This window comes from Bos mutus, chromosome 19 (assembly GCF_027580195.1).
Source record: "Bos mutus isolate GX-2022 chromosome 19, NWIPB_WYAK_1.1, whole genome shotgun sequence".
In the NCBI taxonomy this organism is placed as follows: domain Eukaryota; kingdom Metazoa; phylum Chordata; class Mammalia; order Artiodactyla; family Bovidae; genus Bos; species Bos mutus.
Genome location: NC_091635.1, coordinates 43,174,865 through 43,202,495, shown reverse-complemented (window position 1 = coordinate 43,202,495; position 27,631 = coordinate 43,174,865). Strand labels below are relative to the sequence as shown.

Here is a 27,631-nt window from a genome sequence, read left to right as displayed (position 1 = left end):
GGACATTAAGCTAAGTGAAGTTAGACAGGGATTCCCCTGGCAGTCCAGTAGTTCAGGTACTGCACCTCCATTGCAGAGAGCTTGGGTTTGATCCCTGGCCAGAGAACTAGGATCCCACATTTCGCAAGGCCAAAAAAAAAAGTGAAATAAGCAAATCGTGAAAGGACAAATATTACATCATTCCATTTATATGAGATGCTTAAATTCATAGAGATCTAAAGTACAGTGGTGGTAGCCAAGGGCTGGGATGAGGGAGGAATTTAATAAATAGAGAGTTTCAATTTTATAAGATGAAAGGGGTTATGGAGGTGGATGGTGGTGACGGTGGCTCAACATGTGAAAATATTCCTAAACTGCAAGCTAAAAAGTGGTTAAGATGGTAAATTTTATGTTATGTATATATTTCTATGATAAGAAACATAAGTTTAGCATATGTTGTTGGGGAAAAACCTCTTTGGGAAAGTAGTCATAGTAAATGACTTATACTAAAAGTATGTGGCATGAAACCAAGCTGGACTCTGCAGGGCCTTCCCAAGGAGATAGACCTCTCCAGATCCTATGTCCCCCAGCATCTTGTTGGTAGAAAATATCTAGCCTGCTAGGCCTTCCCTGAGTCCTAAAGTGCAAATTTAATCAGAGAAGTGAGAAAATGAAGAAACAAAGGAAAATAGTCAAGCCAGACAAAATAATAATAGTTGAGCCATTAAAAACAAAGTCAAGGACCTTTGGTTCCTCTTCAAGGGTGATAGATAATATTCGGAGCCATTTCCTTAAGCGGTCTCACAGATACTAAACCCCCTACTGCATGCTGGCCATCAGAATGTAGACCCCAGACCAGAAGACTGAACACAGAGATTCCTGAAACATCACTCTGTTAACTCACCATCAACCCATCAGAGAACTACCCACCAGCTGATCACGTACCCTGTGACTGGCTCCCTCACACTGTCTTGAAAATCCCTTCCCTGAAAGCCACTGGGGAAGGGATTTTGAGCATCACTCTCTCCTTGGAGCCATGCCATAAACAGTGTACTTTCCTTCACCACAAGCCAGTGTCGGTAGACTGGCTTTGCTGTGCTTCGGGCAAGGAGACCCAAGTATAGTTCAGTAACAGGAGCACCATAAGGGCAATAACACTGTTCCATACATTTGATAGACAAGGAGAATGAGCCGTGGGGGAGATATAGGCAATTTGCCTAAATGTAGACAGCTACCAAATAGCAGGTCTCAGGCATGCATGACTGCAAAGCTGGTGCTCTGAAACTCCTTCTGGATCGCTCTTCTCTTCTCTTTGGCTGCACTGAGTCTTTGTTGCCACGTGTGGACTTTCTCTACTCGGGGAAAGCAGGGGCTACTCTCTAGTTCTGGTGCTTGGGCTTCTCACTGATATGGATTTTCTTGTTTCCAAGTATGGGCTCTAGGGCACTCAGGCTATCAGCATCCCCACATTGCAGAATGAATTCTTAACCACTGGACCACGAGGGAAGCCCTGGGTTTCTTCTCTTACAAGGAATCCCCTGCTTTGCTCATCCTGTTTCAGCAGCAATGGCAGCCTCGGAGTTCCCCTGGAAGTCCTGCCTCAGAACCTCTGCAGGTGCTGCTCTCTCCTCCTAGAATGTGTTGCCCCCAGATATCTACCTACCTGGCTCCTTCTGTCTCTGCCCACCTGTCCCCTTGTTATGGAGGAGGCCTCTCAACATAGTATATCTCTTTTCCCCCTCCCTTTTGCCTTCTGTTTCTTGTTCCTCTTTATCCTTTACTGGTTTGACTGTTTTTTGCCTGTCTCTGTCACTGGGATGGAAGTCCATGAGGTCAGAGGCTTTCTTTTGCTCATGAACAGTATCTTTTGCATCAGTGACTGAGAGAATGGATGGGTGGCTATGGGGATTAGTGTGGCTGGTGGGCAGAGGAAAGCAGGAGGGCTCTAGATGCCAAGATTTGCAGGAAAGGCAGCTCCAAGCCCACTGATTTAACTGTACAGCAGGGTACAGTTCTAGAAGCAGTTCAACGGCCAAGAGTGACACCCTCCTCCTTCCCTCTTCCCCATTCCACTCTTCATCAGAAGATTGACTCATTCTCCCCTCCCCTCAAGTAAACACTTCCCTTTGGGCCTTTTCTGCTCACTGTCTGGATCACAAAGTACTAAAAAGTTAGTCGAACTGGGGATGAAGTAAAGTTTCTGGGGTTGAGCAGGGGTGAAGATGGCAGAGGCAAAGTCTGCAAACACCACTTGTTTTATCCCTGAAATCCCACTGCGATGTCTTCCCTCTGGCTGGTTTATTCCAGCAAGAATAAACTTGCTGGACTTCCGTGGTGACGCATTGGATAGGAATACACCTGCCAACCCAGGGGACATGGGTTTGATCCCTGGTCTGGGAAGATTCTATATGCTGAGGAGCCACTAAGCCCCCAGTCACAACTATTGAGCCTGGGCTCTAGGTCCCATGAGCTGCAATTGCTGTCTGTGAGCAGTAACTACTGAAGCCCGAGTGCCCTAGAGCCCGTGCGCTGCCAATATTGTAGCCCGTGGGCCCAAGAGCCCGTGCTCCACAAGAGAAGCCACTGAAATGAGAATCCCGAGCACCACAACAAAGAGCAGCCCTGTTCTCCAAAACTAGAGAAAGCCTGTGCAAAGCAACAAAGACCCAGCACAGCCAAAAATTTAAAAATAAAATAAACACATTTTTTAAAAAAGAATAAACTTCCTTTGCACTGGTCAACTAGAGCTGGCTTTGCAAGACTGGCTCAGACTGCCTTGCCTGCACCCCACTTCTGCCCCCATCCTATTCTAAGCTAGTCCCCTCCTTGATGGCCCCAGTGTGGTCACAGCTTTTTGCTGACTTGCTTATCACTCCTTTATTGTTTCCTCTACTCCAAACAAAGGGCTTGCCTTTCTTTCTGGGGCCCCAGCGTCATCACAGCCTCTGGCAGATGGCAAGTTCTCAGAGAAATGTTTACTGAAGAAGTAAAAGGAGAGATGGGAAGGTGTCCGACCTCATATTTTGAGGACTGGCATGAAGTCTTCTCTAGCTACCAATGCCAGTGCCAACCCAGAGTCCCAGAGATTACTGAGATTTATTTAGGATATATATCTGACTCAAGACAAATGGTGCTTTGGCTGCAAAACTAGTGTTGCTGATAGCAGGAGGTCCTGTGTTTGTTCTGAAGTAGCACAGGGGGTAAAAACACCAGCATCTGCGTCCTCTACCTCCAATCTTCCCTCCCCCGCAGTAGCTTACATTGAACCATTTCTCCAGGCTAGCTCCACAGTGAGGGAGGTGAGGAATGAGAGTTTATAGAGAGAGGGGTATGGGGAAGTCCTGTGGGGGTGAATCCCAAGAGAAGCCCTGCCAGCGACCGAGGACTCATCTTTCTCCTGGTTCCTTCTGGTTCCCTGGGAAGGTGGGGCCCTGGCTGGGAATTGTTCAGGAATGGTCAAAATGCTGAGAAGGTGCAGCCTCAGCCACTTTCAGAAAGAACTTGGATAACTCTCTGTTGCTGTTTTCCAGGCTTTGTATTCATCCCACCTGCGGAACTGATCCACCTTCATTCCTGGTCCCATCAAACTGACAGGAGAGCAGTGACCCAGGGACCATCCCCTCAATAAGCAGCTTCCTCACCAGATGGACTGCCACTCTGATGCCTGGTCCTGGAGGCTGGGTGAGGGGGCACGGGTACGGACCCTGTGGGCAGCTTTCAGCTCAGTTCAATCACTAAGTCGTGTCTGACTCTTTGCAACCCCAATGGACTGTAGCCCACCAGACTTCCTGTCCTTCACCATCCTCCAGAGTTCTCACAAACTCGTGTTCATTGAGTCAATGATGTCATCCAACCATCTCATCATCTGTTGCCCTCTTCTCCTCATGGCCTCAATCTTTCCTAGCATCAGGGTCTTTTCCAATGAGTTGGCTCTTTGCATCAGGTGGCCAAAGTATTGGAGCTTCAACTTCAGCATCAGTCCTTCCAATGAATATTCAGGGTTGATTTCCTTTAGGATTGGCTGGTTTGATCTCCTTGCTGTCCAAAGGACTCTAGAGAATCTTCTCCAGCACCACAGTTCAAAAACATCAATTTTTTGGCACTCAACCTTCTTTATGGTCCAACTCTCACATCTGTACATGACCACTGGAAAAACCATAGATTTGACTACAGGGAGCTTTGTCAGCAAAGTGATGGCTCTGCTTTTTAATATGTTGTTTAGGTATGTCATAGCTTTTCTTCCAAGGAGCAAGTGTCTTTTAATTTCATGGCTGCAGTCACCATCTGCAATGATTTTGGAGCCCAAGAAAATAAAGTCTGTCACTGTTTCCATTTTTTCCCCCATCTATTTACCATGAAGTGATGGGATCGGATGCTATGATCTTTGTTTTTTGAATGTTGAGTTTTAAACCAGATTTTCACTCTTCTCTTTCACCGTCATCAAGAGGTTAGCTCCTCTTCGCTTTCTACCTTTAAGGTGGTATCATCTGCATATCTGAGGTTGTTGATATTTCTCCTGGCAATCTTGATTCCGGCTTGTGATTCATCCAGCCCATCATTTGCATGATGTTTTCTGCATAGAAATTAGAAATGCAGCTTTAAGCAGCACCTTTTTTGAGAATCCCTGGTCAAGACTGAAGCCAACTTTCCCAAACCTGCCAGGCACCTCTGGAAGGTTCTGATTAGGTAGATCTGGGGATGCCCTAAAGTCTACTTAGAAGCCCCCAGATGATTTCCTAGCAAATGAAAATTAAGCTCATTAGCACCTTCCTACCTGTTGGGCTTAATTTCCTGAGGTTGACCCTACACTTCCTGTGGTTACTGTGCCTACAGTGCCCTTCTTCACTCTTTGTGTCTGTCTGGGGAGCTCTCCATCCTTCAAGTCACCTGAGCCTGATCTTCCATTCTGGGGAGCCATTTTCATCACCGCCATCACCCTTGAAGAATTAGGTGTGTTCTCTTCTGTTTCCGTGGCCCTGTGTGTGTTTCCTACTTGGAGCCTGCGGTAGATGCTCTATAGGTTGGACCCAAAGCCTTCCCAAGCCTCTCTTTCCTTGGTTTACTCCTCCATTGTAAACAGGCAGTCTCACTTCCTTTGTGCCTGGAAACTATGAGACAGTTCTGGCCAATGTTTTGGGTTTTTTTTTTTAAGTTTTTATTGGAGTAGTTTCTTTACAATGTTGTGTTAATTTCTGCCATGCAGCAAAGTGAATCAGCTACACCTATACATATATCCCCTCTTTTCTGGATTTCCTTCTCACTTAGGTAACCACAGAGCACTGAGTACAGTTCCCCATGCTATACAGCAGATTCTCATGAGTTACCTATTTCATACACAGAATCAGTGGTGTGTATATGTCAATCCCAATCTCCAAATTCATCCCACCCCTCCATCCCCGCCTTGGTATCCATATGTTTGTTCATTCTCTATGTCTGTATTCCTATTTCTGCTTTGCAAATAAGTTCAACTGTATCATTTTTTTTCTAGATTCCCTATATAAGTGATATTATACGCTATTTGTTTTTCTCTTTCTGTATGACAGTCTCTAGATCCATCCGTGCGTGCTTAGTCACTTCAGTCGTGTCCAACACTTTGTGACCCCAACCACGTCTCTGCAAATCAGTTTTGTTCCTTTCTACGGCTGAGTATCTGGCCAGGGTTGAATAAGTAGAAGCCCACTGAGGATTTCTGGAAAACCTCAGCTTTCCCGATCCCAGAGCTGCATCTTTTCTTCTTCCTGTGTGGCTGCAAGGGCTGGACCTGTCATCTCAGCACTTGGAGGGAAAGGCCTAGGGAGTGGGAGCCTTCCATGCTCGTATGCTGGGGTCACAAGGCCACCAGCAACATCCTACTTCCAGACTGTTTATGCGGGTAGGACATAGTCAACTCTCATTTATGAATAAACTGAAAGATTGAAGGCAGGAGAAGAAAGGGATGACAGAGGATGAGACGGTTGGATGGCATCACTGACTCAATGGACATGAGTTTGTGCAAACTCTGGGAGATGGTGAAGGACGGAGAAGCCTGGTGTGCTGCAGTCCATGGGGTCACAAAGAGTTGGACACAACTGAGTGACTGAACAACAACAAAACCTTTAATTGGGAATAAATTTATAGCTAGCTGGCTTTTCTTTTCTTCTAAGTAGAATTGTTATCAAGGCTGGTGCCCCAGAATTCTATGCCTGTGTGCAAATGAAAACCAACTGCTCTTATCTAAGTTTCAAGAGGAAGTTGCAAAGAGAAAAAGATAAGAACCAGTTATAACCATCTAGGCCAGAGGTCCCCAACCTTTTTAGCACCAGGGACTGGTTTCATGGAAGACAATTTTTCCACAGACAGGGGTTGGGGGGGAATGGTTTCGGTTCTGGCTGCCAGTCACCTCCTGCTGTGTGGCCCAGTTTCTAACAGGCCATGGACAAGTACCAGTCCATGGCTTGGGGCTTGGGAACCCCTGATCTAGGTCCAAGATGGTGGAAGATTTGACTTCCAGTAGATCTTGAGCCTCATTATAAGCTTCTTGTAACTAGCTAAATGACACACCTGCCAATTGCCATGACAACAACTAGAAAAGCCTAAACAAAGATGGGAAAGAAAGGAGTGTTGCATCAGTTCGGGTCTGAACCATCCGTTATTCTGGATAAGTTGTGAATAATCCTCTCACACTTTCCAGTACGCTCCCTTTTATTTCTACCCTCTTATATAATGGGTATCTCTGCCCAAGTGGGGTTGTGAAGTTTTGATTTGCAAACCAGGCTCCCTCTTCTCCATTCTTTGGCCATTGAATAAAGTCTGTGTTGTTTCAGTCTCAGCATGGGTTTTGTTATTGGCTGCGAGAATCCAACTGGAAGGAGAACCTCCCTGGCGGAGACGAGAGGTCTTGGTCCAAGCCACGACCCTGACGAGAGTCCAGTCAGCCAATCTGGTAACAGAATGAGTTCCCTATGAGATACAGAGTGAAGGTGCCTGCTTTCCCTAGGACAGCCCCAGTTCATACCTGATTTCAAGGTGAGATTTTAAAATTTCACCCCTTTCACTCTCGAAAGTGTTCTGCTTTCTTTTTAAAAAATAATTTATTTATTTTTGACTGTGCTTGGTTATTGTTGCTATGCATGAGCTTTCTCTAGTGGCAAGCAGGGGCTTCTCTCTCTTTGCTGAGCACAGGTTTTAGGGCATATGGGCTCAGCAGTTGCAGCTCACAAGCTCAGCTGCTCCATGACATGTGGGATCTTCCTGGACCAGGGATCGAACTCGTGTCCTGTGCAGGTGGACTCTCAACCACTGGACCACCAGGGAAATCCAAAAGAGTTCTGGTTTGAATTGTAAATTACTCTTTGCATTTTTCTTTTTGCTTTAGATGTATTTTATCTCAACTTTTATTAAACTTAATGCAAAGTAAGTATTCATTAAGCTACCCTGCATCCGTGGCTGGTGGCTCAGCTGGTAAAGAATCTGCCTGCAATGCGGGAGACCTGGGTTCAATCCCTGGGTTGGAAAGATCCCCTGGAGAAGGGAAAGGCTACCCACTCCAGTATCCTGGCCTGGAGAATTCCATGGACTGCGTAGTCGATGGGGTCTCAAAGAGTCGGACAGAACTGAGCAACTTTCACTTTCACTGTACTTTTCACCCTGCAGCCCTCAAATGAAAATAAGGGCCATAGTTATGGTGTTGCAGCTAAAGCTGGGAAAATGATAGTCAACTTATACCTCATGAAAGGTTGGCCATCACCGATTTAGCCCTGAGAAAAGAGGTAAAATCCATAATATATACATAAAAAAAATCTTAGCTTAAACTTGAAGATATACAAATGTTTTCTTCTCTGCTCTCACTTTAATATCAGGGTTTGACGGTAGAACTTCCTGTTTAAAATTATCACATTAATCTCACATCCTCTTGCATGTTTCTAGACTGACCTCACGGAGGGCAGGGACCTCTGCTTGTCAGGTTTCATACTGCCACAGGCTCAGTGCTCAGAGGTCCTTTGCAGAAAAAAACTGAACTCTTCTGACAATTTCTTAGGAATTCTGAGCTTCCACAATTACCTAGGTGTCTTCTATTTCAAGGCATTCAGATCAAAAAAAGATTTTTAAGTTAAACATGTCTGCAGAAGCCCAAGTGCTCTTCAAAAATACCTGGGTTTGTAACTGAACTGAATTCCTACATTTCCCCGTCACTAAAAACCTGATTCCATGAAATCCCTAATGAACATCACTGCAAATATCATCTAGGATAGTAGCCCTGACCTTTGTTTTTTTTGGCAGTGCCGGGTCCTTGCAGTGTGGAAGTTCTTCGTTGCTATGCACAGGCTTCTCTAGTTGTGACACATAGCCTTACTTGCCCTGTGGCCTGTGGGACCTTAGTTCCCTGACCAGAGATTGAACCCGTGTCCCTTGCATTGGAAGGTAGATTCTTAACTACTAGAACACCAGGAAGTCCCAGCACTGACCTGACTCTTGGACAAAAAGTAGTAAAGGGGTTTCCCTGGTGGTGTAGTGGATAAGAATCTGCCTGCCAATAGCAGGGCACACAGGTTTGATCCCTGGCCTGGGGAGATACAAGATAGCAAGCACACAGCTGAGCCTGTGTGCCGCAACTACTGAAACCTACATGCTCTAGGGGCCTCCAGCTGCAACTAATAAGCCCCTGTGCCACAGCTACTGAAGTCCACGTGCCTAGAGCCCATGCTCTGCAAGAAGGGAAGCCACCACACAGGGAAGCCCGAGCACCGCAACTGGAGAGTAGCCCCCGCTCTTCACAACTAGAGAAAGCCCGTGTGCACCAACGAAGACCCAACGCAACCAAAAACAAAAATAAATAATATAAATAATTTAAAAATAATTTACAATTTCAGTAATTATCGGGTTAACAGTAGTATAAACTGGTGGTCTGGAGAGGGTCCCATGATCGAGAACCCAGCTGTCTAACTGACAAGCCATGGGAGCTGCTCATAACATGAGAGTTGCTGCTTTGTACAGTATCACTTACCAACCTGAAATCTTTTCAGCAGCTTCCCACTGTGTCTGGGATAAAGTCCAGGGATTCAAATTTCTAGGACGTTTTGGGAGCCCTAAATGACCTATCCCATCCCTTCGGGCTGATCGCCACCAAGTCCACCTTTCTTGTATTTTCTCACAAGACCCTCACCCTCACACCTTCATGGTGGTCCCCCTGCTTGGAATACATTCCCTCAACTGACTAACTCCTAATCTGTCCCCAGAAGGCACCACCTCTGGGAGGCCTTCCAGGTTGAAGAGAGGTAAGCAACCATCCCTAGCTAGACAGAGAAATCAGAATGTCCACCTCCTTCAAGGCAGGGTTTGAACAAATACATTTTTTTACTGCCAGAAAATGAAATAAAAATGGAGATGTGAGTTTTCTTATTTCCCTATTAAGCAGTTTAAAAATAGTTACATTATGTTCATGGTCAAATATTCAAGATTGCACAGTGAAGAGTAAGTCCCCCACTTCCATAGTCCCGATCTTCCCTGCCCCCACAGCTGTCAGTTTCTTGGGTGGTCTTCCAGGAATGTTCTACATATACATAGGTATATAGAAGTCAAAGTGAGAGGGGTAAAGCAGGGACATGAAATCCACATAAGACACAGTTCCTGCACCTGAGAAATTCACAGCCTTCTCAGGAGGGTAAGTCAGTGCCAACCTGTTAGTTGGTACCGTGGAGCAGTATGTGGGAACCTGTATGGTCCTCACTCAAGGCCACTCAGAGCCAGGATTCAAGTCCATGCCTGGGCTGACTTCATAAGCCATCACTATACATAAGTAAACAGGATGCCACCCAGAAGTAGAATGAAGGCACACTTCATTCTAACTAACAGCTTGAACACACATATTTTAATTTTTGTTTTGTAGAGTTCCAGCTCTTGAGCTTTTAAGGCTGGGATAGAGCTGAGTCTGGAGTTGGAAACCAGGGTGGCACAGGACAATAAAATTAACCATGCATCATGCTTTCTTGCTTGAACTATAGTTACAAGTCATTACAGGAAAAACAAAAATACTCCATTAAACGGAAGCACTGTGATGAAACTCAAGCTCCAAGAACAGGAACCACGTAGAAATGTGACATCTGTTGATCAGCATCTCCATTTAAACCATCTGACAAATGAGGAAACCCATGGAGGGAAAGTGACTTGCCTAAGGTCACCAGGTTAGTTTAGACAAAATGAAAACTAGAGCGGGTGGTTCTGACTGGGTTAAGTACACTTTCCATAGCATGGCCTCCCCTGACACAAAAGAACAACATGAGTAGATTAATATCCTTCCCTGAGATGCATTCTGGGTCCTTTCTCTTACTTCAGGTGGGAACTGATGAGACAGTCAGGCTTGGAAGGTTAGGTCAGGGACTCAACTACTAGGTAACTAACTGTCAAGGTTCCTAGCTGGAATCCATTGACATGGAATGACTAAATTAAGCAGAAAATGTCTCAAAATGTTAGTGGACCATTCACAGAACCATCCAATGCTTGAGAACTAGGCTCAAAGCTACAGTCAGCAACGTCACCGCAAATGGAAATTCCGTGTGCGTGCCATGCCCCCACTGTGACAGGAATCCAGATCTGCTATGCTCTCCCCCACTGAGAGTGGGCATTCTCTGGGGTCCCTGCTCATCCAGGCCATGCCAGCTCCCCATCAAAGCCTGGCACAGGCCCCTCTGATTGGCGAGCCTGAGCCACATGCCCAGGATCATGTTGCAAAGGGGAGGCTGAAAAAAGAGAAAATCTAGCATTTCTAGTTTCTCTAGTGGGAGGTAGGTGATTCCTTTTAATAAAACCATGCAGTGGAGAGTCCTCCAAACATACAATGCAGGAGACAAAGGTTCTATCCCTGGGTCAGGAAGATTCCCCGGAGAAGGAAATGGCAACCCACTTCAGTATTCTTGCCTGACGATTTTCATGAACAGAGGAGCCTGATGGGCTACAGTCTAAAGAGTCCTGTGGGTGACCGAAAAAAGGAGAGAGTGGGGAGGGAGAAATGTCCTTCAGCTATTAGAGCTGGAACACAAGGAAGATGGGACAGTTCCTGGAACTGGGGCTGGGGAGAGGAGAGCCCTCAGCAGGGCCAGGGGACATGTGGGTCTAGCTGAAAGTGCAATTTGACTTTGTGGTACAGAAATGTGATGTGAGAGGCGTAACTCCACCGTCCATACTGCCCCAGGACAGGAGTTGCCAAACGCAGATCACATGCTTGGGGAAACCGCAAACACGGGAAGAGAAATTGAGCAATCCCAAGGAGAAATGAAATCAGAATATGTTCCCGGGAGGAAGGGAAGATTCATTTCTCACTACCTGGGTTGAGAGATCATTTGAGAGGGAAGGAGGCAGAAGAGGCTAACGCATGTTAAGCACTCACTCTCCTTGAACGCCAGGCAGGCAGGCACTGGACTGTAGTTGACATACCTCTTGTAATATGGAGAAAAGAATCGCCCTGGAGGAAGAAAAGGAAATGGTACAATCTTGATAAGCTGGGCCGGGGCGGGGGTTGGGATCCGGAAAGACTCCTTTCCACTTCTCACACCCTCCTGGCTTCTTCCCCCTTCTCGCAAACCTCTCGTGGGAGGAGGAGGTGGGTTGGCAGGCTGCGGAGGGCTGCCTAAGCCCCGCCTCCTGCTTTCCTTCCGGCCGGCTGGCCAGCTGCAAGTACAACTGTAAAGCAGCCAGCGCAGCAGCAGCGAGGCTCGGGGCTGTCAGCACGTCTTCTAGCCAGGCGGCTGGGGGGAGGGGTGTCTAATTCTGGAGATGCTATTTCAAAGTTGGTCACTACCTAGTTCTACATCTACGCGTTATATGTGCCTTCTACGTCTACATCACTAGATCAAGACACCTCAGCTTCACACTTGGTCAATTCTCTGAAATTCAACTTACGCAGAGTCACAAAAATTCACTGATAGTATTAAAAGGAGTCTTTAAATTTGTTTCTCATTGCTGGGCCACACTGCCAGCAAAGCACTTCAATTTTCAAAATATAAATTTCTAATTGCCTTCCGAGTAGCACCATTATAGCTCATTTTTTCCGTATATCTGTACCAATATTGTCGGTACCAATATTGTTGTGCAGTTGCTCATTCATGTCCAACTCTCTGCGACCTCATGGACTGCAGCACGCCAGACTTCCCTGTCCTTCACTATCTCCCAGAGTTTGCCCAAACTCATGTCCACTGAATCAATGATGCCATCCAACCATCTCATCCTCTGTCGTACCAGTATAGAACATTAAAATAATTTGGTAAAGGGCAACATTAAAAATAGCCTGCAATTTTTGTAAGCCAAGGCACCAGACCCTGCAGGCTGACTAATCTAAGACCAATTCCCAACTCCCGTCTCCTTGGCCTCTTCCACCGTATCGTCTGGGTGGGGAAATGCTCTCTTTTCCAGACTTTCTTGAAGCTAAGAGTGCTACATGACATTGTTCCAGCCAATAAAGCAGAAGCTGAAGAATTCTGAAGGTTTCTGGGAAAACTTTTGTTTCCTTAAATGGAACCAAAGCTGCTGGTGCTACCCCTATTCACCCTCATCCCTGCCTTGAATGAGGCCATGATGCTTAAAACTGTAGTGACCATCCTGCGGGTAGGAGGTGGTACATAGGTCCCAAAGCTAGCTTCTTAAAGATGGTGAATTAGAAAGATAGAAATTGCCTGGGGCCCAGTGAAACCAATACCAGCATCATCTCCAGACTTCTTATAGTACCAGGAAACAAACTCATTTCTTTGAACACAATAAATCAGGTTTTAGGGACTTCTCTGGTCGTCCAGTGGTTAATTCTCTGTGCTTCTACCGAATGGGGCATGGGTTCCATCCCTGGTCAGGGAACTAAAATCCCTCATGCTGTGAGGCATGGCAAAAAAATGAAAAAAAAATTAAAAATAAAAATTAAAAAATCAGGTTTTAGGTTGTGGGTAGCTTAAAGCATTTCTGCCTGATGCTTTCTATTTTGGCACTTCTTCATTTTTGAATGTAGTAGAAGAGCTGTCCAAAAGTGGAAATGGCCGAGGTCTTTCTTAAACCCCAAAAGTCCCTGGTGTGGGTGTCTTGGTTTCATGGACTTTTCCATTCCCCAGGATGCTTCCTGTTCCTGAGCAGTAAGAGGGATCCTGGTTACACCGCAAATGTATTTATTTTCCTGCCTCCTCCTGGGCAACTCCATTTCCTAGTTCTGAGCCCCATTCCTGGTTTTACCGCCAGGATGGATCTCCCCAAGTATGCCCTTGCTCCCCATCTCCCCTTCATCTGCTCATTCAAGCCTGCTCAGGGCCCCTGGACCTGACATCTTTAACTGGACCATGGGCTGCCAAGGAACCTCTATAAAATGACAGGCCAGCACCAGAAAGCCCTGCTTCCTAGGATGTTTTGCTTGTGTGAAACAGCTAAATAAAATATTTACACAGCTCAGTTGGTAATTTATGTGTATTATTTTGTATCCTTTATTGACATTTTCTTTTAGAAACAGTTGCCTTTGGGAAGATCCATTCTACTGACTATGGAAAGAAATATAAAAAGTAACCTTTGAAACATTTCAAGCACTTGGTCTCCCACCTGTGGGCCCATTGCATTTGTGGGATCTTAATTCCCCAACCAGGGATGGAACCTGTGCCCCCTATGTTGGAAATGCAGAGTCTTAACCACTCGATTGCCAAGGAAGTCCCCACTCATTTCATTGAAAACTCTTTTTAAGCCTTTGCTGGAGATCAAATTACTATGATGCTAAAAGAAGCTTAACATCCAATCAGTATGCCCTGTGAATGGTACAGTGTTCCTGGGTATTTTCATCTTCCTGGGCTTAGTATAGAGGAAATTGCTTACATACACAGAAATCATATTACTATACTTACCAGATATTTTCCCAATCAAGAAACAGTCTTTATGGTTGGAAAAAAAAAAAGCACATTTACATGCTCGGTTAAATATCTGTCTAATTAGACAAGACACCAAAAAACCTAACACTCCAGGTCAATACCAGACGCCAGACAAACCTAATTAGATTGCAGTTGCCATGTAAACGCATTTGAACTTAATGTTCAATTGTTGTTCTTTTCAGGACCTTACTGCTCCCCCTCAGGGTTTCCCCAGTTGGAGCCCATACTGGCAGCATCCTGGTTGACACTGCAGGTGGATTGAATCCTGCCCACAGGTGTGTTTTGTTGAGGCTGTACCGTGTTTTAGGAAAATTGATATACATCCAATTAAGTAGAATTGATGGATTACAAGAGATTTTATCTTCTTACAGAGACACAACTAAAACATTTCTAGAAGAATAGAAACAAAAAACAAAAGCCTTATGGGGCTTCCCTGGTGGTCCAGTGGTTAAGAATCTGCCTTGCAATGCAGGGGATGTGGATTTGATCCTGGGTCAGGGAATTAAGGCTTCCCTGGTGGCTCAGACGGTAAAGCGTCTGCCTGTAATGTGGGAGACCCAGGTTCGATCCCTGGGTTGGGAAGATCCCCTGGAGAAGGAAATGGCAACCCACTCCAGTATTCTTGCTTGGAGAATTCCGTGGATTGAGGAGCCTGGTAGGCTACAGTCCACGGGGTCGCAAAGAGTCGGACACGACTAAGCAACTTCACTTCACTTCAGGAAATTAAGATCCCACATACTTCAGAGAAACTAAGCCTGCGTACCACAAGTAGAGAGGCCGTGTGTGTGTATGTGTGTTTGTGTGTGTGTGAAGTTGCTTCTGTCGTGTCCAACTCTTTGTGACCCTATCGACTGTAGCCTGCCTGCGGGGCTCCTCTGTCCATGAGAGTCTCAAGGCAAGAACACTGGCGTGGGTTGCCGTGCCCTCCTCCAGGGGATCTTCCAGACCCAGGGATCGAACCTGTGTCTCTCATGTCTTCTGCATTGGCAGTGGAGAAGGAAATGGCAACCCAATCTAGTATTTTTGCCTAGAGAATCCTGTGTACAGAGGAGCCTGGTGGGCTGCTGTCCACAGGGTTGCACAGAGTCGGACACTACTGAAGAGACTTAGAATGCATATGTGCATTGGAGAAGGAAATGGCAACCCACACCAGTATTCTTGCCTGGAGAATCCTGTGGACAGAGGAGCCTGGTGGGCTGCCGTCTATGGGGTCGCACAATGTCAGACACGACTGAAGCAACTTAGCGACAGCAGCAGCAGCAGCTGCATTGGCAGGCAGGTTCTTTATCACTAATGCCACCTGGGCTAGGCACTGCAGCAAAAGATCCTGAGGGCTGCAACTGAGACCCAGTGCAGCCAAATAAATAAATGAAGATAAATACATCATGATGATCATTCCGTATGAGTATTGAATGCATGCTTACTTCTTTTTAGCTTCTCTATAGTGTCCCACTGGAGAAGGCAATGGCAACCTACTCCAGTACTCTTGCCTGGAAAATCCCATGGATGGAGGAGCCTGGTAGGCTGCAGTCCATGGGGTCGCTAAGAGTCGGACACGACTGAGCAACTTTACTTTCACTTTTCACTTTCATGTATTGGAGGAGGAAATGGCAACCCACTCCAGTGTTCTTGCCTGGAGAATCCCAGGGACAGGGGAGGCTGGTGGGCTGCCGTCTATGGGGTCGCACAGAGTCGGATACGACTGAAGCGACAGCAGCAGCAGCAGCAGCATAGTGTCCCACTGTATGAATGAAGCATAATTAATTAAACCAGTCCACTATTGTGGGGTGTATAACTGGTTGGAATTTTCTTTTTCTTAAGAGTGGAATCTGGCTCACATACTTCTAGTCATACAACTTTAGACAAGTTACCTAACCTCTCTGAACTTGAGTCCCATCGTTTGTAAAACAGGAATAAAAAAAAGTCTCTCCTTCACCCCTCACAAGGTCATTGGAAGAATTAGAGATCAGTAGGTAAAGCAAATGGGGCTTCCCTCATAGCACAGTTGGTAAAAGAATCTGTCTGCAGCGCGGGAACCTGAGACCAGGTTCAATTCCTGGCTTGTGAAGATCCCCTGGAGAAGGAAATGGCAACCCACTCCAGTACTCTTGCCAGGAGAATCCTATGGACAGAAGAGCCTGGCAGGCCACAGTTCATGGGGTCTCAAGGGTCGGACATGGCTTAGGTAAAGCAAATAGCACAGAGTCTTCAGCAGGCCGTGCTGGGTCATGTTTGTTCCCTTCCTTTTCACCATAATGCCTCTCCAGAATCTGTCCCTGCCCTGGGGAAGGGCTTTCCTGTTTTTAGTCCCACACTGGTATCTGGCTTCGCCTCCTGGCTCAGCAACAGGCAGCTTCGACCAGAAGCAAGGACTCCAGCATGCTCTCCAGGGGAACCTGTTCTGTGCAGGGGCTCTCAGACTGCTTCCCACGCCCTCGTGTTGTCACACATTCTCCACAGGGCCAGCCTGGGCTGTTTGCCTTCCCTGACACTGACCTAGTTGGCAAGGACTGCAGAGAAAAGTCAGGCCCCAGGCCTGGCACACCCAAGGGATGTTACCACAGAGCAAACATGAGTTTGCTGGCTGGGTGGATTCCAGTCAACAGGGAGATAAACAGATTAAAGGCAAACAGGAGAGAAATCCCTGCCATGGAAGCAGAGGGAAGGCTCTCTGCTGCCTCTGTTTGGGGTTTGTCTACCTATCTAATAAATAAAACAGCTTTGCTAAGCTGCTAAGTCACTTCAGTCGTGTCAGACTCTGCGTGACCCCATAGATGACAGTCCAACAGGCTTCGCCGTCCCTGGGATTCTCCAGGCAAAAACACTGGAGTGGGTTGCCATTTCCTTCTCCAATGCATGAAAGTGAAAAGTGAAAGTGAAGTCGCCCAGTCGTGTCTGACTTTTAGCGACTCCATGGACTGCAGCCTACCAGGCTCCTCCGTCCATGGGACTTACCAGGCAAGAGTACTGGAGGGGGGTGCCACTGCCTTCTCCAAAACAGCTTTACTGACATATAATTAATATACCATGCAATTCACCTATTTACAGTGTGCAGCTCAATGGTTTTTACTATATTCAAGAATTGTAGGGAATTCCCTGGTGGCCCAGTGGTTAGGACTTCATGTTTTCACTGCCAAGGACCTGGGCTCAACTCCTGCTCAGGGAATTAAGATCCCACAAACTGCAAAACATGGCCAAGAAAAAGAATTGTGCAACTAATGCCATAGTTTTAGATTACTGTCATCATCCTAAAAAGAAACACCATGCCCATCAGCAGTCACTACCTCCTCTTCCTAGGCATCTACTTCCTGTAGTCCTGCTGCTGCTAAGTCGCTTCAGTCGTGTCCGACTCTGTGCGACCCCACAGACGGCAGCCCACCAGGCTTCCCTGTCCCTGGGATTCTCCAGGCAAGAACACTGGAGTGGGTTGCCATTTCCTTCTCCAATGTATGAAAGTGAAAAGTGAAAGTGCAGTCGCTCATTCGTGCCCGACTCTTAGCGACCCCATGGACTGCAGCCCACCAGGCTCCTCCGTCCATGGGATTTTTCAGGCAAGAGTACTGGAGTGGGGTGCCATTGCCTTCTCCTAGGCAACCGCTAATCTGCTTCCTGTCTTCATGAATTTGTCTATTCTGAACATTTCATATAAATGGAATCCTGTAATATGCAGTTTTATGATGTCTTCAAGGTTCACCTATATTGCAGCATGAATTACTACTTTATTGGAGGTGGCCCTGCAACAAAAGAAGCTACCACAATGAGAAGACCTTGCACCGCACCGAAGACCCAGAGCAGCCAAAAATTACCAAAACAAAACAAAACAAAACAAAAACAAGGGGTACTGATGAGAAGGGAGATTGGGAATTATGGTAGCTTCGTGGAGGAGACGATGTTTAAGTTGATCTTGAAGAATAAGTATGAGCCTGTCAGGTCATAGAAGAAGAGTTAATAGTATGTGCAAGATCATAGAGGCATAACAGAGCAGAGTGACCTCCTCCCATGCCTTTAGAATGAATGGCTTTGGGAGGTGAATCCATAAATTCCTATAAAGGAATTCCAGCACACCTTTAGGTTCAGAGTGGATGTGTTGAGCAAAAGGACAGGGCTAGGGAAGAGAGTTCACCCCCAAGGCAGGATGGGGCTGTCTAAGAGTTCAGCCTTATTCCTTAGTTCTGAAGGCATGCATGGGACTGGATCCAGCCCACACACAAACCTTTAGAAGGAGCATCATTCTACTTCCTGTCAAAAAGCCAGGGAGAGGGACTGTAACTGAAGAGAGGGTGGTTATGGCACCAAAAAGGGGGTTGGTGAGGGTGGGAGGGAGGGAACTCAGACGACACACGGACACACGGTATTTGTTCCACACTCCTGTTTGTCCTTCCAGCTTGCCTAGCGGCTACAGACTTGTAATGAGTAACTAAATCAGTGATGTCAAAGCTTAACTCTTGGTGTAAAACAGGTACTCCTCTTCAGTCCTAAGTGCCAAAACACATCCCATTGCCCCCGGACCCTTGACCCTCTGTAAGCTTGCAGGCAGCCAATCAGAGTTTTCCAGAAGTTCCAGGCGAACCGCCAGCTGGTCGTGAATTGAGCCCCTGCGCCCATTTCTGAATTCGACCTGCTGGCCTAGGTGTGCATTGCAGCGTCAGAGTCTGGTGTGTTGGTCAAGAAGCTTTCTGCTGTAAGTCACTAAGAGCTCAACTCAAAATGGCTTAAACAATAACAAAAAGTATATTCACAGAAGAAGGATTTTGGAGGTCAGGTGGTGTCAGAATTGGTGAACTTAACAGCAAAATTGGGTCATCAAGGGCCTCAGCTCTTGCCACTCATCCTCAATGTACTGGCCTCTCCCCCGTCAATGTAATAGGTCAGCTCCCCTTATGGTCCTGATAGGGCTGCTGCAGCTCCATGCTTCACACTACAGACATCATGACTGCTGCTGCTGCTGCTAAGTCACCATAACTAGAGTTAGAAAAAGGCTAATTCTTGCCATACACCTCTCTTCAGGAGCAAAGAACTTCCCCAAAGTCCTCAGCAGGCTTCCTCTCACATCTTCATGCCTGGAATGGCTTCATATGCCCTTGGCTGTCAATGGCAGGCAAAGGGAACAGACAACTATGATTTGCTTAGATTCTGAACAATCAGGATTCCGCCTCTGGGGCTTGAGAGGAAGCCAGCCTCCCGTGAATCTACCACCACCTGACAACCTCATTAAAGGTGAGGTCTGCTGGGTAAGCAACAATCAATACTTGCCACACACAGGTCTCTGGTGGGCACTACACATGCTTTATAGGCTTTTTGAGGAGGACAGACCTTGGGATTTTGTGTGCGTGTGTGTGTGTGTGGCTGCTCTTAACTGCAGCATGCAGGATCTTTTTAGCTGTGGCATGTGGGATCTAGTTCCCTGACCAGGGATCGAACCTGGACTGCCTGCATGGGGAGTTCAGAGTCTTGGTCACTGGACCACCAGAGAAGTCCCACCTTCACATTGATGGTTATCTGCATACAGTAAATCTGTTTTACTACTGCAAGTTCTATTTGGTTCTTTTTCAATAGCCCTTGCTCTTTACTCAGAGTTTTAACTGTCCCTTTTATTTCTTGAATCTCCCAGCTCTGATTGTGTCAACATCGGTTGTTTTTGCAAGTCTGATTCTGCATTTGTATCCTGTAAGCTTCTGTTTCTGATGCCTTATTTCCTTATGTGTTTATTGATCTTCTCAATTTTCTTCTAATTTATCTGCAGAAATTCTTTGAGTCCAAAGATTAATGTGAGTACTTTTCTTTTCTTTTCTTTTTGCCACATCACAGGTGGGATCTCAATTCCCCGGTGAGGGATTGAACCCAGGCCACCACACTGAAAGCCTGGAATCCTAGCCTCTAGGCCACTAGGAAATTCCCAAACACGAGTTCTTTCATAAAGATTCTGTATTTGTTTCTATCAGGCTCTGGAGAACACTGTCTGCCAAGGACAACTGAACATCCTCAGCCTGAGGTTTTGAAGTTCAGGCTGCAATCGTTTGTGAGAACCAGCTTGGGTTTATAATTTCTTGTGCATGCATGCATGCTAAGTTGCTTTAGCCGTGTCTGATTCTTTGCAACTCTATGGACTGTAAGACCGCCAGGCTCTTCTGCTCATGGGATTCTCCAGGCAAGAATACAGGAGTGGGTTGCCATGTCCTCCTCCAGGGAATTTCCTGACCCATGTCCCCTGCCTTGGCAGGCAGGTTCTTTGGACAGAGGAACCTGGCAGTCTACAGTCCATGGGGTGGCAAAGAGTCAGACATGACTGAGGGACTCCCATCTTTACCACTAGTGCCACCTGGACAGCCCTAAGAGTTCTCAGGGGTAGGGTTAAGGGAAGGAGTTCCTCACTGTTCTCCATGCTAAGATTTAACATAGGCTATTTGCCTGTAGACTGCGGGCGGTGTGGTGGCATTTTTAATTCATCTTACCTTGATGGTATGGACCTTTGGGATTTTGTGTTTGTGAGGGACTCTCCTATTAAAATCCTCACATTCTGCAGACCCCAGAGCCTCTTGGCAAGCCCTCAGGGTCCAAGCTGCCTTCAGTGTTCTTCTTTGCTTCTAGCCTGAGGATTTCTAACTTTCTGACAGCTCACAGATATATTCCAGATGATATTGTTCCTATTTCACTGTGATAATTAGCTGTTCTTGGTGGGAGAACAGTAGTTAGCTAGTCTGCCATGTTACCAGACATGCAAGCCATTTTTCTAATTGTAAATTCAAATTCATCAGTTAACCAAAACTATGAAAGGAAGATGAAAGGTGAAGTAGCCCTTTGGCGAGAGCGGGGGAACAACTTGTGTTAAATTTATATTTTAAACAGACAATTGGTCCACGTGGTACAGCATTCAAATGGTACCATAGGACATGTAGTCTATTTGGTCAGTAAAGTCTCCTTCCCCCACTTCCTAATCCAGCAGTCCCTCATTTCCTTTCACTTCCAGAGATCCTCTGTACATATTTTGAAATTACACATATTCTTCCCTTAGTTCATCCTCTTTTTTAAAATAGGAGCTTATTTTTCACCCAACAATATATCTTGGAAATTGTTCCCAACTGCTACATAAAGAGAGTTTCGTTCCTTTTTTTTTTTTTTTAAATTGATGGCTGGGCTAGGTCTTTGCTGCTGCTCGGGCTTTTCTCTAGTTGGGGAGAGCTGGGGCTACTCTCTAGTTTCAGTGTGCAGGCTTCTCATTGCAGAGGCTTCTCCTATTTCGGAGCACCAGCTCTAGGGCATGTGGGCTTCAGTAGTTGTGGTGCCTGGGCTTAGTTGCCCTGAGGTATGTGGAATCCTCCTGGACCAGGGATCAAACCTGTGTCCCCTGCATTGCAAGGCAGGTTCTTAACCACTGGACCACCAGGGAAGTTTACTTTTTCATCCTTTTGCATGGTTTCATAATATTCTATGATATGGATACTACTACTACTAAGTCGCTTCAGTCGTGTCCGACTCTGTGCGACCCCATATACGGCAGCCCACCAGGCTCCTCTGTCCCTGGGATTCTCCAGGCAAGAACACTGGAGTGGGTTGCCATTTCCTTCTCCAATGCATGAAAGTGAAAAGTGAAAGTGAAGTCGCTCAGTCATTCCCAACTCTTAGCGACCCCATGGACTGCAGCCTACCAGGCTCCTCTGTCCATGGGATTTTCCAGGCAAGAGTACTGGAGTGGGTTGCCATTGCCTTCTCCGATGATATGGATAGCACACCCTATTTAAGCAAGCCTCTATTTGTGGACATTGAGGTTGTTTCCAGGCTTCTAAATCCTATGGCAATGAATAAACTGGTGCGTCAATCATTTTATGCTCTATGAATATATCTGCAAGGAAAATTCATGAAGAGGGAATGGCTGAGTCAAAGTGCAGGAGCACTGGCAGTTTGCTAGAGATTAGAGGCTTTAGCAACTTGTAGTTACTTCCAACATCGACCTACAATGTGTGCTAATAGCCCTGTGATCTTTGTCAAGCTGACAGATTAAACACTGAAACAGGTAGCCATTCCCTTCCCCAGGGGCTCTTCCTAACTCAGGGATTGAACCTAGGTCTCCAGCATTGCAGGCAGATTCTTTACCCTCTGAGCCACAGGGAAGCACAGATTAAACACAATATCTGATGAACAAGAAACAAACTTCTTGGCATCCTGGAAAAGTAACTAGTAGGCAAGGTGCCTGAGAAAATCCTGTGACCCGCGTTGACACAGAAAGCAAGCCCACCAAGTCAACTCCTAGGATCTCCAAATAGATTGGATTAACTAGACTGGATGAAAAATTGGAATTACTGGACTTGCCTTGTCCTCCAGCGGCTAAGACTCCACACTTCCAATGCAGGAGGTCCAGGTTCAATCCCTGGTCAGGGAACTAGACCCCACACGCTAAACTAAAAAGCTTGCATGCCACAACTTAAAGTAAAGTTCAAGTGCTGCAACAAAGATCGAACACCCTGTGTGCTACAACTAAGACCAGGCACAGCCAAAATAAATAAATAAATATATAGATTTTTAAAAGATTGGAAGTATCAGGGACTTCTCTGGCCACACTGCAGGGAGCATGGGTTTAATCTCTGATCAGAGAACTAAGATCCCGAATGCTCCCAAGAGGGCCAAAAAAAAAAAAAATTAGAAGTCTCAAAGAATCTTGGCAAAGAATCCTATCTGACTGGGTCAGATAGAAGATTAAAAAAAAAAAAAAATTCTAGTCTTCCTTCCTAAAGCAAATTCTGATTAAAAAAGACAAAACCCCTAAGTATCCAAAGTCAACTAAGTACAGAAAGTTTACAGCAAAGGAATTTCCCTGTGTCCCGCCAGGAAGAGGATTGTTTATAATCTCTGTGCATGGATAACATAGTTACCCTAAGAAATAGCTTCCTTTGTTTTAATTTCTATTAGGTGAGAAAGCATAAGGGATTTTTCTGCTGCTGCTGCTGCTGCTAAGTCACTTCAGTCGTGTCCAACTCTGTGTGACCCCACAGACAGCAGCCCACCAGGCTCCCCTGTCCCTGGTATTCTCCAGGCAAGAACACTGGAGTGGGTTGCCATTTCCTTCTCCAATGCATGAAAGTGAAAAGTGAAAGTGAAGTCGCTCAGTTGTGTCTGACTCTTAGCAACCCCGTGGACTGCAGCCCACCAGACTCCTCCATCTATGGGATTTTCCAGGCAAGAGTACTGGAGTGGGGTGCCATTGGCTTCTCCAAGGGATTTTTCTAGACCATGGCTATTTCAGTAGAATTTTCTGTGATCTAGAAATGTTTTATATATAAGTCATTGACATAGAAGCCACTGGCCACAGGTGGCTACTGAGCCCTTGAAATGTGGCTGGTGTGACTGAGGCATTGAATTTTCAATTTTATTAAATTTTACTTAATTTAAATGTAAATAGCCACATGGCGTTAATGGCTACCATATTGGACTGTATAGTTCTAGGGAGACTAGTTTAGAATTTTCTTTTGCCAAATTGTTGTTATTCAGTCTCTAAATCACGCTGGACTCTTTGTGACCCATGGACTGCAGCATGCCAGGCTCCCCTGTCCTCACTGTCTCTCTTGGAGTTTGCTCAGATTCATGTCCACTGAGTCGGTGACGCTGTCTAACCATCTCATCCTCTACTGCCGTCTTCTCCTTTCGCCCTCAATCTTTCCCAGCTTCAGGGTCTTTTCTAGAGGGTCGGCTCTTCGCATGCCCATTGCTTACTGGGTCAGGATGCCCGTGACTGCAACGTCTGGACACAAACGGAGTTGCCATCTAAACTTCCCTCCAGATTTCTTTTCTCTGCTTCGTGCCTATTTCCTCCTCGAGGTTGTTGAACTTCTAGCTCTTCTCCTCAGACTCTCCCCACATCATGCCCCTTCTGATCTACTCCAACCCCTCCCACTTCTGGTTCATTTCCTTATCTCTCCATCTTTTTGTTCACCAGACCATCTTGGCTATGCCTAGGAGGCTTCCTCTTCAAAGCCAGTCATGCTCTGCAAGATATGTTCTCAAACAAAGAGCTTTCATTCCCTGTGAGAAATTATGTACTGAGCTCAAAAAGGAATATTTTGTTCTCCTCAGTACTCTACACTTCACCTTACTCAATAGCGTGGTTTTCCTCTTGAGTGCTGTGTTCCTTCCCTTTGTGTTATAAGAGGTTTTCACAGTTCCCATGTTGGTTTTTTCCTACCTTTCAGCCTTTGAAAATTGAGAGATTTATCTAAACATTCCATAAAGCCCTGAAATGGGTCATGTGATTCTCTTGGGAATCACGCGCACTCTCTGGCTTGCTCGCTCTCTCATCCTCCCTGTCCCTCCCAGATGCAGCATTGAGACTCTTCTTAATTTGAAAGCCTCTTTGATCTTCAGCCTAAGGGTTGAAGAAAGGGGCTCCAGGGCTATAGACTGATCGGCAGATATTGTCATTCTAGATGTTTGATGATGCACTTGGGCCAGCTTTCTCTGATGACTCTATGACTAGCCTGGGGGCCCCAGGTCCCAGGTAGAGTCTAGCCTGTTGCTGTGGCCGCCAACTCAGGGGGGCAGTCCCCCCACCTTCTTTATGGGGTAGTCACTTGTCACCTTGGGCTTCACACACAACTGTTTTTTAAAGGTAAAAGAGATTACAAGCGGAGTGATGACTTGGGGCCAATTTTTACATTTAATTTTCTGTCCTTTCTAGTTAGAAGAGTCAGTGGGATCCAGAATCACCAATTATTCCAGGAGTCTGCTTCTTGTGGGGAAGAAGAGTCAAAGTCAAGTTGTTTTTCCTTCATCGCAGACTATCTGCTATGGTCCAATAGAAAATCTTCAGTGATGTCCTTTTCTGGTTGTAATGGTGATACTCTTTTACTTATGTTTCATCTCTTTCTTTGAGATGGTATGGAATCAGATGTTGGCCTTCAAAGTCACCATCTTGTCCAAAAGATCTAGAAATTTCTTTCTTTTTTTCCTCTAATTCATAGCAAAGCCCTTTAAGTTTAAATCAGATACTCTCAACATTTTGAGTTTTGACTGTGTCTGCAGAAAGGGCCTACTCAAATAAATATACTATCATAATCTAATTGCTATAGCACACAGGAAGACAGGATATCATTGCCTCTATTTTCAAGATAATCTTTGGATTTCTTTACTCATGTTCTGTTAGAGGGAAAAAGTCAGCTTAGAGAAATCTGAACACTTCCCAAAAATAATACCCAGCTGAAAATTCCTTTTGTTAGTTTTCTCAGGAAGCAGAGCAAGCCTTTCCATTTCCTAGCGGGTCCCTCGAAGGTCAAAAGAACAGGGAATGTTTGTAAAGGTATCTTGTTGCTTTCGTTCCCACCAGCCCCTAGATCCCCTGGGAACACCAGACCTGTAACAAACAAAATAAACTAAGGACAGGAAGAAACAGCAGGCACCTTTTAGATGAAATACACTGCAGCCAGAACATTGATCTGGGGACGGCTTTGCAGGAAGCTGGTGTTTTGAACTTGGAAATTTTCTGTTTGGTAACCAAAATCCAGGGGGAAAGAAAGAAAAAGAAAAACTTCTCCCAGTAAACACAAATGAAGTGACATTTGGAGATGGCATTGGTAGACAGATAAAAGATGAGGTTCCATTTGGTAAGCCAAGTGCTGCACATCATGCAAAGTCTATGACAGAGTGTCCCACATGGCCATACACCTAAATTAAGTCACAAGAGGAGTTCCGGAATTTTGTCGACACCAGAGTGAGTTTGGGAATAATCTAAAGAAACTTTCTTAGTGTTTCCCTGGACGGTCATCTCTAATACTGTTGCCGAACATTTACACACCTCAGTTCCTGACTGGCCCCACCTGTTCTGACATTATTATCCACAGCACACATTTTCTCTTGTCTTTATGTGAATTTGTAAAGCCAAAGTTGGCATTGTGACTTCTGCTTCCTGTTGTTACTCAATTTGGAGAACTGGGGAGACAGGGTGTGTGTGTGTGTGTGTCTGTATCAAATAACAAAAGATCCGAGCTGCCTCTAGCAAAAAGGCCATTGAAAGAGAAGCATGTCACTCTGGGATTAGTGGCAAAATTGGTCTAAATGGGTGTGATTGCAAAGTTTCTATTATATTAGGTCATGTTTCCCCAGCCTGTTGCATATATAAGAAATCTATGTTCTGCCATATTTTAGAATCTTATTAATAATTGAACAGCATCATTTTTAATAATATGAATAAACATTTTAAACATTTAAACTGAGATGTTAAAAATATGAAAATATAAGGGAAATAAATTCTGTACGCACAAAAAATTAAAGTGGTCTTATAATAATATTCATCATAACTTCTTTAGTAAAATCATCAATAAATTTTGCAAATTCCAGTTGTTTGAGCTACTGTATTAAGTGTGTACCCTGTGCTCAGTCATGTCTGACTCTTCGTGGCCCCATGGACTATAGCCTGCCAGGCTTCTCTGTCTGTGGGATTTTCCGGGGAAGAATACTGGAGTGGGTTGCTGTTTACCCTTCTTTAGTGGATCTTGCGGACCCAGGGATAGGAACCCATGTCTCCTATGTCTCCTGCATTGGAAGGCTGATTCTTTACCACTGAGCCGCATGGAAAACCCATGTAGAAAGTACTCTGTTAAATATTATTACTCTTCCTGATCATTTTCCCCAGACTTCCCTGATGATATAAATCACCTGAACACCAGAAGTGGATCAACACGCAGGATCTGGAGCTCAGGGTGGCAGAGAGCAGCCTGTAATTCTAACAGCCACCAACCCTGGTTATGCCTCAGTGTTTCTAGCTTTTGTCCTTTGTTCTCAACACAAAAGGTGACTAAGAACCATGTCTTGAAATGTGTGAGCTGGTCAAGAGCAGACATTAAAGAGAGATGTTTCCTAGTGTGCAGGAGACAATTTAGGGAAGAGAAAGGCCAAGCTGATTGATTTGTCAAATTCTTCCTCTCAGATAGCAACAGATTGTTACTTAATTAGTTATTTCTCAGAAGTGCTGAGTTCTACCTTCTGTTTCTCTTGTGTTCTAATTTGGGGTCCTAGTTCAGTTCAGTCACTCAGTCATGTCCGACTCTTTGCGACCCCGTGAATCACAGCACGCCAGGCCTCCCTGTCTATCACCAACTCCCGGAGTTCACTCAGACTCACTTCCATCGAGTCAGTGATGCCATCCAGCCATCTCATCCTCTGTCGTCCCCTTCTCCTCCTGCCCCCAATCCCTCCCAGCATCAGAGTCTTTTCCAATGAATCAACTCTTCGCATGAGGTGGCCAAAGTACTGGAGTTTCAGCTTTAGCATCATTCCTTCCAATGAAGTCCCAGGGCTGATCTCCTTCAGAATGGACTGGTTGGATCTCCTTGCAGTCCAAGGGACTCTCAAGAGTCTTCTCCAACACCACAGTTCAAAAGCATCAATTCTTTGGCGCTCAGCTTTCTTCACAGTCCAACTCTCGCATCCATACATGACCACAGGAAAAACCATAGCCTTGATTAGACGGACCTTTGTTGGCAAAGTAATGTCTCTGCTTTTTAATGTGCTATCTAGATTGATCATAACTTTCCTTCCAAGGAGTAAGCGTCTTTTAATTTCATGGCTGCAGTCACCATCTGCAGTGATTTTGGAGCCCAGAAAAATAAAGTCTGACACTGTTTCCACTGTCTCCCCATCTATTTCCCATGAAGTGATGGGACCAGATGCCATGATCTTCATTTTATGAATGTTGAGATTTAAGCCAACTTTTTCACTCTCCTCTTTCACTTTCATCAAGAGGCTTTTGAGTTCCTCTTCACTTTCTGCCATAAGGGTGGTGTCATCTGTATATCTGAGGTTATTGA

The 27,631-nt window shown here is 45.6% G+C and overlaps 1 long non-coding RNA gene and 1 other non-coding gene across 4 annotated transcripts in view; one reads left to right on the top strand and one right to left on the bottom strand.

The window, feature by feature from the left end:
- Window positions 1-11,550, bottom strand: part of LOC138992140 (uncharacterized) — a 49,527-nt gene extending 37,977 nt beyond the window's left edge. For 2 of the 3 annotated variants that reach the window (XR_011468046.1, XR_011468045.1), the window contains exon 1: window positions 11,389-11,550. This is a non-coding gene — a long non-coding RNA (uncharacterized lncRNA). Of the gene's footprint in view, window positions 1-11,341 lie in introns of all 3 variants that reach the window. The other variant, XR_011468047.1, reaches the window with a different exon arrangement.
- A 2,801-nt stretch (window positions 11,551-14,351) lies between these two features.
- Window positions 14,352-14,423, top strand: TRNAY-GUA (transfer RNA tyrosine (anticodon GUA)). Its single transcript has one exon. It is a non-coding gene; the product is annotated as a tRNA-Tyr (tRNA).
- Window positions 14,424-27,631: the final 13,208 nt, after the last annotated feature.